This window comes from Boleophthalmus pectinirostris, unplaced genomic scaffold (assembly GCF_026225935.1).
Source record: "Boleophthalmus pectinirostris isolate CB_2022bp ecotype Guang Dong unplaced genomic scaffold, ASM2622593v1 HiC_scaffold_12, whole genome shotgun sequence".
NCBI lineage: Eukaryota > Metazoa > Chordata > Actinopteri > Gobiiformes > Gobiidae > Boleophthalmus > Boleophthalmus pectinirostris.
Window position 1 is genome coordinate 23,944,707 of NW_026571018.1, and position 12,573 is coordinate 23,957,279.

Here is a 12,573-nt window from a genome sequence, read left to right on the forward strand (position 1 = left end):
ACTGTAAACTGTAAAAACACTATTATTATATTGCTCAATCAAGGGTTATTCACACTTGTTCCTGAAATTCCTTGCTTCACTAAGTATTTTGGTAAATAGTCAAAATTCTATATAACGCTATTCCACCTTCAAGGCACTCAAAGCACTTTATGCCAAGGAGTCACTCACGTACACCAGTGTATGCAGACACTGCATGATCTTGATGTCAAAAGCAGGATGGTTCACCCCATTGTTTTATTTATTTATTTAGCATCTCAATATCAATTCAATTCATGTTTATATTGTTTTGTTGACAAAGATAAGTTTATATTGCACAGAATAGACATGTCCTATTCTATTGTAATATTGTAACTGTAAACCAAAGCCACAGCAGGTTTTTACATAATGTATATTTTCCACAGTGGAGAAGTATTCCCATGTACTGGAAAGCGGTAAAAACTGCAGACTCCTGAGTTTGTTGTTTCAGCAGTACTGTAGAGTGGAGGCAGTCTGGGGCCCATGCATACTGTTATAACTATGTTTGAGAAAGAGCCAAGATCACTCCCCCTCCTCAAAACAAACTGCTGAAAGAGCACAGAAATGACTTCAAATCAACGTTGAGTGTTGAGAGTTGACTTTTGATCTGACTGGGAAAAAATGTTGAATTATATCAACAGTCTCAAAATAAAATGGGTTAGCTTTGAGAAAGGAATGAACATGAGACCTTTTTGGAGACAGGCCCTCATCCTGACTGCGATCTCCGACCATTAGGCACAAACCTTCAATGACATCATGGGGAGAGGGGCTGTGGGGCGCCGCAGGACTACATGATTACTTCCAGACGTTACTGTGTCGTAAAAACACACATACATAAACACACTGTTACATCTGTCTCTGCTCTTCCACCATCTCTCTTCTCTCCACAACCCAAATCAAGCGATAAATCTTTGTCAAGTGTGACATACTAAATGAGCATCACCAACATGTAAAAACCAAGAATGTTGCATTAATAGTGCACTAACAATTTTGGCTAAAAGTGTGTATCTGTAAAGCAATGGGGATTTCAAATGACTAAGTGCTCTTGGTCCAAACCCTACATTATTACATTCAGATTTTGGTATTCTGAGGAATGCTGTGGTGCAATAAGCCACAAGAAAATAAATATAACTTGATGAAAGTCTTACTCATGCCCCCAATACTAACATCCTATGCATTTGATTTGGTTCTCTGATTACACAGTCTCTACTCACCCAGAAACTATGGACACTCTACAGCAGCATTCCACTCCTGGTTAAGACTGGGTGTAGTTCTGGTTTAATCCTGCTTTAGTTTTGACCTGGTTTATCCATCACTGGTTAGTTTAGTCTAGTGTAAATTTAATAAAGATTTTCTGATGCTTGCAGGGTCTAAAACTGCTGTGATAGAAAAACATGTAAGGGTTTAAACTATTACAAGTCACATTTGGTTTAAATTTTAAGGGTTGAGGAATGAGTTATGTCAATGTTATCATAAGAGACATTGAGACAACAGCCAAAAACGTATGACCACCCAAGAATGCATCTCAACCCTTGTTATTCTTAGACATTTTAAGAAACTTCAAGGTATCCACTGCAGATGAAACAAGCTTTAAATATCTCTATAAACACAATCAAGGTTGGGTAACTTTTCCTAAACTTTTTCTACAGCATAAATGGTCCTCATAGGGATAGTGAAACCTATAGTATGTATGCGAGGCTTGTATTTGTAAAAAAAAAAAAGAGTAAAACCATATGTGGAGTAATTGTGATTCTGGCTGGAGCCGTGTGGAAAAAGAAGGTTGGAGGGAGAACAAGTGGAGAAATGGGTGTCACATTTTGGGAGTGGGATGTGCAATCGGCTGAGGCAGTTGTTGGGAAGACTGAGTCACGCCATCAAAGTCATATCGAAAGTTATAAGTGACCCTCAAAGTAGAGTAAATTAGATTAGTAACTTATGACTAAAACTCAAATACATGAAAAAATATATAGTGTGTATTGATTATAGAGTAGACACTTGCTTTGGATGTTTTTGGCTTTTCTCTAATTGGTTGTGCAGTGATTTGCATAGAATTTTAAGTCAGATGCCCTACCATACCCACATTTATCTAAGTTATGGACCAGCAAAAAGAGCACAGTGGCATGTGGCTGTTTAAGGCTATTAATAAAATGACTACATACATTGTAATATCAGTCTAGTACAGTTGAAAGCAAGATTTGTGTTGGAAAATGCACAAATTACTTCTTGTAATAAACTAAATAACACATGTCTAGTAATGCCGAAACTCTACATAAACAGCCCAAGGAGAATACAGTTGAAGTGACCACTAATTACTAAATGAGTCCCAAAGCCTATTTGTGGAGCACACTAGCAATTAAGCCAATTAACATAGTCAAGACTTTTTTAGATAACTCTCATAACCCCTAAGCAAAGGTTATCTTACTCAGGCAATTGAGTTAATTAGATGAAGAGAATAAGGGTCAAAGTTTAAATCACCATGCAGGAAGTTTGAGGCAAAAAAGCACAATTTTTATTGGCTACATTTTTGTTGCTTTAATAAAAAGTAATTTTAGAAATCTTTGAAGTAAAAGTTTAGTATATTTATTATTTCTAAAGTTTAAAAATGTAATATACTTTAGCACAAGCAAGAAAAAATGGTTCTTGCTTTGTAATAAATACATATAGTCCTTTATGTGGTGTTTATATGTCAGCTTGAAGTCCCATATCAGTGGAGTCCAATATTTCATTACCATCTAACTGAACTACATGATTTCTGTTCATTATAATAGTGTTTTCTTCTTGTTCATTTGCTTCTTGTGTCTCTGGTGATACATTCTCCAAACCTTCTGGTGAAAGCACAATTCGTACTTCTTCATCTATTTCCACTTTTTCCACATGAGATTTCCCATCACCGTTGTGCACAATTTGATATGAAACTGAGGCGTTTAGAACTTTATGGACATCTGCTGATCCATTGTAAGTGTGTGAAACTGTCTGGGCCGAGATTGCTGTAAAAAACAACATATATAAATAAATAACAATCAGACATATTTACTGTTTATGACACTGCATATTAACAACAGATGTGATAAGTCAACATAAAAATATATGTTGCAACTTTTATAAATAATATCTGTTTACCATCTGACCATGATTGCATTTACTCAGCTGAATATTATCAATACAGTTTTACAACATATCTGCAATCTCACAGCAAATTCCACTTTTCAAGAGGATTTCAAGAGTTTTATGAGGTCACATGAACACAAACTATTAGTTTAGAACACTTCAGATAGTGCTAGACTACATACCCTTTTGTCTTATGCACTTAGGAAGAGCTACAATGACGACCGTCAAGACAAAAACTACAGACGCAACAGTGCTCCACCGTGAACGCTGCATTCTCTGTTCATTTGTACCTGCCAAAAAGAATAAAACATAATTTAATACCAAAATATTATCCCTATACTACAAATGCAGTCAGTATTGTCTTACTTATAGGAGCTTCTGTGATGTTGACATGGGTAATCACAGTGTGCCTGCTTTGGTCATTAGAGAAGACACAGGTGTAAATCCCCGAGTGCTCCACTGTATCTGCTTTGTGGACCAGGAGAGACCCATCGCTGATCCGGAGCCGGTCTGGGTCCAGTTCTGCCAGTCCATCCCAAAGGTTAAAGGTTAGTCTGGTGTGGTTGTCATAGCGCAGGATCACCAAAGGTTCACAGGAAGAGGTAAAAGTCCAAATAAGGGAGTAGGTATGGATAATGTGCGGGACAACACAGGGAATGGACAATGTATGACCTTCTTCTTGTATTATAGTCTCTGAAGACAAATACAACAAAATACGCATTAATACACAGTATTTCAAACTGGGAAATTATAGTTAATACTTGTTTGAAAAAGATTACAACACAATTTTGTTAAATTTTTGTTATAAGCATTTATTACATAATCTCAATTCAGAATCGATGATTGTATTGAACGATTCTCTCCTTTTAAATTAACATTTAAGTCAGATGGTCAAATTTAAACCCAAATAACATGAATACAACTATACTATACTATAAAATAACCACTACAATGGGGGCACAAAATTCTTCAAACTTACCTAAAATTACAGGCTAGAGTATCCAACATAAAACCAATTGCAAATCAATGTGTGGCCTATTACTACAGGAACCCATCTGTTTAAGGGCTGCTGTGGTTCACAGGTGGTCTTCTGCAGACCTTGGTTGTAACAAGAGGTCATTTGAGTTACTGTTGCCTATTATCTGTAACCAGTCTTAGTAGTAGTCTCCTTCTCCTCAAACCTCTGGGATGACTAAGGCTGAAGCATATTTTGTGTATTTTTATGTAAGTTTTTTTAATTAATGTTTACCCATGCCCAGTACAAGTTATGATTTAAATCTAACTTCTTTTGTTTGTTGAATTTCAGTAGTTTTGTCTTACACATAGTCTAGTTGAAACTAAACACACAATGTTATAAGCTGTCTAGATATTTGTAATTAGCACCATCAAAATGTGTAGTAATCACAATCCAAATTTACCTTGTATTTTCTGAGAGGCTGTCCACACTTGGATATTGTCCGCTGATGTCAATGTGCAGATGTAGGTGAAATCAGACAGATTTCCCACAATTCTGAGAGTGCTTTCCACAGTGAAAAGTCCTTTGTGGTCAGTGATTTTGATGGTGGCATTGTCCAAAGCCTCCTGGGCTGAAGGCGGGTCAGTCGTCCAGGTCAGTTGTGGAACAGGGTAAATGTTTGAAGATGAACAGGTAACCACTTCATCTGTCATTTCCAAGAGAACTGTCTGAATATGGGCTGAAAGAGAATAAGCAATTAGTAGCTGTATTAGCAGGGTTTGAAACTAAGTACAATTACAAATACTCACGTTACTGTAATAGACTTAAACTTTATTGATCCACAAGGGAAATTTCTTGGACATGGTAGCTCACAGATCACAATAAATATAATAACAAAGAGCAAAAATATAAATGGTAAAAATACATTCAAAATAAGCAGCATAATAGCAAGGGACTGGTGTCAAATAAGGCATAAGTATTGTATACGAACCAGAGAAATAAAAATATAGGAATATAGTAAATATATCTCGGCTATATACAAGAGGTTGTAAGGAGAAACAGTGCAAAGATGAACTAGTGATTCACATGACATGGGTTTTTCTATTACATAAGGGTGAGTTGTTGTACATCTGTATGGAGTATAGTATGAATATAGTCCTGTATCTCTCACTGTTTGAGCAGAACTGTAGAAACCTGTTGGAGAATGAGCTCCTCTGACCCTCTATAGGCTGGTGAAATAGTACTAATAGTTTTTCAGGTAATTGTACTTCTACTTGACTACACATTTTCAGTACACTTTCCACCACTGGTTAGTTGCGTAGTAGTAATCTTTTTCCCTTGCTATAAATTACTATGATATCTTTAGATCTTAGGACTGGGTCAATACATGTGCCCCCTTGTGGCTGGATTAGTGTTATTTCCCTTATGCTACAAAAGCTACAAAAACTTAAGCTACAAAAACTCTAAAACTGGGCACATACCAGACTTCACTTTGTTGCTATTACAGTCTCTTTATTGCAGATATTTCTGGCATCAAAGAAATGAGGGGATTTTAGAAAAGCTTATAAAATGCTCCAATCCTGTAAATCTGTAATGTAGTGCATTAGTGCTCTTTTTGACATTTGTGATGACTCTTCGAGGACAAAACACAAAGTATTTAATGATGTTTTTAAAACACTATGAATCTATTTTTGGAATTTCCTCAATAAATAGAGGATAGACAGTGTACAGGAAAACAATCCCTTGATGCAAACAGCTTGGGTTATGAAACAAGGCCTCGTCCACTTAAAATGTGCTCTACCAAATAACGTGCAAATTATAGCATTAAATTGTTTATTAACACATGTTTTTGCTGAGCTATTTTGTAAGACTGCGTAGCTTTGGTGGAAAGTTGAGAGAAGAAAATGTTCCACTTTACTGTCACGGTTGGTAAGGTAATTTAGCCTCGTGATTTGCATAGTGTTGAAGAAAAAGCTCAATGTTTTATAGCTCATGAGTGTACCTTTCAAATCTAGGTTGATGTAGACCTCCTGGTTGCCTTTCCTGGTGCTGGTGTAGCACTTGTACCTGCCCTTGTCTTGAACTTTGACTCTCTTGAGAAGTAGTGAAGCATTGCCTTGAGGGATTTGGGAGTTGAAGAGTGAGGTGCGTCCACTGAAGTGTTTGTTTTGAAGTCCAAACTGGTCCTTATTGTAGTAGAAGCTGTGCACTGGGATCTGCTGTTTGTACCAGTGAATGACCACAGAACCAGTGGGCCTGAAGGGACAGGCCAGCACGCAGTCCTCATGCACCAGGCAGCTCACGTTCACATCAGGAAGAACCACTACCAACAGCAAACATCAAGAGTATTATAGTCAATATGTATCAATATAGTATTAATATGAGGTTTATAGCAAGTGCAAGGTGTTTTCATGTGATGTGTTGGTGGAGGGCTCACCACGCGCTTGTTACCATGGAGATGTTATTGTTTTGTCTAGTATGTTCATATGACATTATCAATCTTCATAGAGATGAGTAAGTGATGCCAAAAGACCAGTTACTGGTTTGATCTGTGATCTGTGAAGTGATTCTGCTCACAGTATGAATACATATTTTTGTGCAATAGAAACACCTGTATTTGCAAAACAGAACTTTTAATACACACTGAGGAACATTGCAGGTTTAGCATGAAGCGGTGCCACCCCCCACTAGAAAAGTTACATAGTTCACCCTTATGTAAATATATGTTAAAACTATTTATAATGCTCATTAAATAAAATTGCAACATTTTGATATTATGGAAACACACCATGGACCGTATGCAACATCTCCATTTAATTTAACAAGAAAAACAGACATGAGTCTTGAGAATTTAATAGGCCAGGCCAGTTCTATAAAAGCTGGAGTATTTATGCAGCTGTCCATAACAATCAGTGTGGACACTAAAACCTAGGCATTTAGAAGAAAGATACACATTTTATTTTTTTAAGTTGTGCTCTTGAAAAATGCATTATTACCCATATATATGTACAGACATGTGTACTCTGCTACCTAGAAAATAAATAAAGTCCCACCTTAGAACAATACCAACTGGTTACACAATTATTCACTTGCATAGTTCCTTACTTCTTGAGAAATCTTGTTTTTCTTAACAATGTTATGCCATGTGATTGATTTGACAGTTATAACTGGTAAATTACACAGATTGAAAGTCCAACTGTACCTTTTGAGTTTGTCAGTGGGAGAGTTCCCAGGAACAAAAGCAGCAGAGGCCAGAGTGGTGCCATGTCCCAAAGAGCTGCAGCTGGAACACAAAATCTGCATCTGTGAATGTGAATGCACCCAAGTGTGTCTGCACACCTCTACAACATCCTGTCCAACATCACAAACACGGACTAATTAACCCGGCAGGTAGAAGTTTAACCAGGGCTACTGTGAACACTACAATTTGTAACTGCACTGATACACAAATATAGTGTTAAATTATGAAAATATCAGTGCTTAACTGGAAATGCAAACATCTTTATATTTGTATTAAACATTAGTTATATTTATATAACCACCACATTCAATGTTCCTTAGACACACTTTTTCCGTTCTCTACAAATTCGTCATTTTGCGAGCAATAGATATCCATCCTTTCCTAACCTACCAGAGGCTACAATGTTAGATGACATTTTGGATATAAATATTCATAAAAAGGGGTCTATTAGAGTAATTTACAACATTTTGTTAAATTTACAGTCTCCATCTCTTGCCAGTATGAAATCACATTGGGGAAAAGATCTAGCGTTGAACATAACTGATGACCTTTGGGGAGCTATCCTTTGTAGAGTGCACTCTTCTTCTGTTTGTGTGTGCATGGACTTCTTCGATTTAAAGTCCTTCACCGGTTGCACCTTTCTAAGGAAAAAAATGTTCAGTTTTACCCAGACACAGACCCGCTGTGTAATCGCTGTAAGTCAGATACTGGCTCACTTTTCATACTTTTTGATCATGTCCTAACCTTAATAACTATTAGACATCAATGTTCCATACATTGTTCGAGGCATATAAAAGCAAAATTCCCTCCAATGCTTTGACGGCGCTCTTCGGTGTGCTGCCCCCTGGTGTATCTACACGGAGCATTGTTCTCAATAGCACAGCGCCTCATTCTCTTGAGGTGGAAGGAAGTGATCCCTCCCACACATGATCAGTGGATAAATGATCTTATGAGTTTCTTTCACATTGAGAACACTTGCAGGTTCAACCACAAAATTTGAAAAAACATGGCAGCCATTTTTGAAATATATGGATACATATAAAATGGGTACCATACCTTAACATGGTTGTGTGTATGTCTTTTTTTTTTTTTTCTTTTTTTCCTGTCAATGTCAATCTGTCACTGTGTATTTATCTGTCTTTGGATAATCTGCTGTTTATTCATTTATTATTGTTATAATATATGTGTATATATATATATATATATATATATATATATATATATATATATATATATATATATATATCACACACACACACATATATTTATGTATATATATATATGTGTGTGTGTGTGTATATATATATATATATATATATATATATATATATATATATATATATATATATATATATATTTATTTATTATATAATATATAATAATTAATTATTATTATTGTTATTATTATTATTATGTTGTTGTTTTTTTCTTGGGGTTATTTTTTGAAAAAAAAAAAAAAAGCACAAATATGATGTTTGGTATACAGACTTTGTAATTTGCTATCGAAATGTATAAATAAAACTGTAAAAAATAAAAATAAAAATGACGGACCACATGACACAGAGGCCTGCAATGACCACAAATGAAGCATTAGCTCTTCTCTTTGAGTCATTTGGTAGGCTAGTTCATATTTCTTCAACTTTGTAAACAATAAATGTACTTTCAGTCAGTCAAAGGGGTTAGAAACTGTGTTTAAGAAAAACTGTCAATCACACTACCAAAACACAACTGTCACAACTGTCACAACTGTCTTCGTTTAATGAAATCAGGATATTTAGTCCTTATCTGCAGGCCAGTTCAAACAGTGGTTAGAACTTCTGGACAGGTCATTATACAAAATGCTTTCAAGAAAGGAGTGTTTATCACACAGTGTATGTCTGAATCAGGTATCCAACAAGAATCATGTTTGGATGGCCAGTAGAAGGCCTTGGCTAGTCCATGAGGGTGCATGAACTTTATCTTATAGTCAACGAATTCTTCTGAGACCTCCTCCACCAGACCAGCCCATGAGAGGTTATCATAGCTGCAGCTTGATGAACTGAACCAAATCGGGGGGGTTGCCTGTTCACTGAGTTTGTTGACATGCATCTGTGTCAAAGAGACATGAACAAAATGATGGTACTCTAATGTGACTGTCAGCCTTATACACTGAATGGATATTTGGCACGTCTTAAGGATGGGGGTAAATCAACTTCTAGGTAAATTTGTGTGAAAATAAAAAAGAAAACCCCTCCAGATTTTGTATATATTGTAGTAGACATATAGGGCTACATTTTTTCTATTGGTGTCATTGAGGTTGGGCGTGTCCCTTATTCAGCGACCATGAAAAAAATTAGTGAAAAAATGAAATTGCGATATCTCGTAAACCGTTATCCGTTTTACCCATACACCTATTTTCTTTGCATTTGGACAATGTAAGTTCAAACAGCATTTTTGGGGGATAAATTGAGGTGGAAATACCCTTAGATAAAAACTGCCTAAGTCAAGGCATATTCTGCCTATGTCACTTTAATTTGTTATGCAATCAATGTTGTGTCTTACTTTTTTGGGAAACTTGTTCACATCAACTTTCTTTCTTTTTTTTCTGGTTGAACTTTCTGTTAGAATATAATTCATTCATTCATTCATTCACATTAATCCTAATACTAGTTTGGTGCTGTGGATTCTACCATTAGTATTTCTGAATTAAGAAAAATAATATATTGTTTAAATAATGGGAATATACATGTTTATTTGTTATATAAATGTTATAAATTATAATTAATATATATAATTAATATATAACAATTATTATATTATAATCCATATTATAAATAGAAGCACTGTAATATTATCCAAGGTGAGAGCACCTAGGGGCTGTTAGCGCCCACAGTAAAAAAAAAAAAAACAAGTACTACAACAAAAACAGTTGTAGATAGTGACCTCTAGAGGCACAGATTAGACAGATGAGCAGCTGTGGTCCTGTGTGCTGAGGTCACATGTCTAACAGACCCAAGATCTACATGAACTATTCTTCAAGATGCAGCTGCTCATATTCTGCCTCTATAATCAGATTAAATCCAGATGATATAGATTTCACAACTCAGGTGGACATTGTGTTTTTATTTTATCATTCACTTTATTTTATTCACAATCAGACTGTTTTGTATTCTTACTAAATGTTACTAAATGTTCATAATTACATTCTGGATCTCAAGACAACGGACCAGAAACCATTGCCAAATCACCAAATCAAACTTTTTACTCCTTGAGGCAGAAATATTAAAAAAATGATTGTTTAGGTCTGAACAACAACAAACCTATATTAATAAAATATCAGTAATAATGGTACATAAATAAATAAATATATATAAAATATATAAAAGTGGGGTAAATTAAATACAGTTCATCATGTTGAAATATCCAATACTGTTTTTGCCAATAGAGACATGTGGCTGTCAGGAATGTGTTGTGGGCGGTCTAAGTGTCTTCTGACTATAGCATATGCCAGTGCTACATCTGTCTTGAGTGAAAGGGATTGGTCATTCCTCCCTCACTAAGAGTTGTACCAGGCTCCAGTGCACTTGATCCACTGTCAGCAGATACAGAACGATGATGAAACGACCGTTGGCATTATCCCTTTCCCCGCCCCCTGCTGCCTCCTGTTTGTAGGTTACTAAAAGATTTCACCAACCACAGATAAGAAGATTAGAGAGAATTAATGGTATTCCTTTGTCATTATGGGAATAAATTGATATTTGGTTTTAGATGGAGGGGTGGGGACAATGCCATGCTGTGTCCGGAGACGTAAGCATGTGGGGATGACACAGTGACAATCAGCATGAACCCGGGGATGCCTGGATCTTAAGCGCTGCACACACAACTGATGTTCTGCATGTCTGCGGAGATGAGAGAGTCAGATCTAGCCAAAATGAGCTGGTGTGTGCGTTTCGGGACAGAATGAGCGCAGCTGATGGGACATGGACGCAGTGAGGGGACAGAGGCAGTGGAGCCACCTCCCTGGGATAGGCACTGACGAGGTGTAAGGGTTGCTCTGGGTCCTCACCATGAGAGTGGTTTTGCTGGCCCTCAGACTCATGTGCATGGCTGGACTGTGGCCTGTGACGCAGCTCAACACTGGCCACTTCAAGAGGAGGCACAAGGAGCACTACCTGGGAGACACCGTCAAGCAGAAGCATGCTGGGTAAGCAAAGATGACATCTAGACTAGATATCTGTGTTGGTAGTCACCTAAAATTCTGAGTGTAACACGCCTTTACTATTCTGCCAATGTGGTTGCATAACTCTAGTAATTAAGATGTTTTCCCATTATAGTGAAAGTGGATTGAAGAGGGCAGCACAGGTTACAGGATCATGCAAGGTCACAGACACCATTGATAAAGCAATAACAAAATCTAAATTTGTAAATAACAAAATTTACAAATTCAAAAAGCTTTTTTGATTATGTTTTGCCAGGGCATTTATGTAATAGTGCATGTAGTTATACTTCACATCATACAATTAATTTGTGTGAGGCTGTGATCTGAGCAGATTAAAATTGAAGTCTCTTGAGGGAAAGTTGTGTCATACTTGTTATATAAATTAAACTGACAAATCCTCTGACAGTTTAAAAATGTGTTGATATAAGCCCTACATTTTATTCCAAAAGGTTCTTAAAAGAGGGCAGATACTGGTTAAAATTTGTGAGTCAAAGGGCAAGCTGGTGGGAAAAAAATGGTTTTCTGATACATTGTTCTTGCCCTAATTTGTTAGAGGTCTGTCAGATCAGTATCTATGTTTAATTTCCTTCAGGCTTTTCCTTTTAATCACAGTGCTAAAGTCCAATAAAGCAGCACTAATTCCCACACCAGATGTCTGTTCAAGTGTATTCAAAAGAGTGGGGCAAAGTTCCACAACGTATATTGTTTGTTTTGCAGACGAGTGGATCCTAAGATGAAAAAACTCGACAGCACCAAGTCAATGCTAATTAAGTCTGAGCAGCTGCTTCGAATAGAGGATCATGACTTTGCAATGCGACCAGGATTTGGAGGTGAGATTCTTAACACTCTACAAGTGGACACAGGAGTCACAATTTACAATTTGATTTTACTTTGTCTTATTAAGAAAAACAAATGGCTTAGTTCCCTAACATAAACTAGAGAGAATGTTAATAATTGCCACTTAAAACAAAATAAAAAGTCTAAGTCAAATGCTTAAACCATAAGCCTTTACTGATAAAGAATAGGATGTGGATTAATTGATTAAAAAGAGTCAAG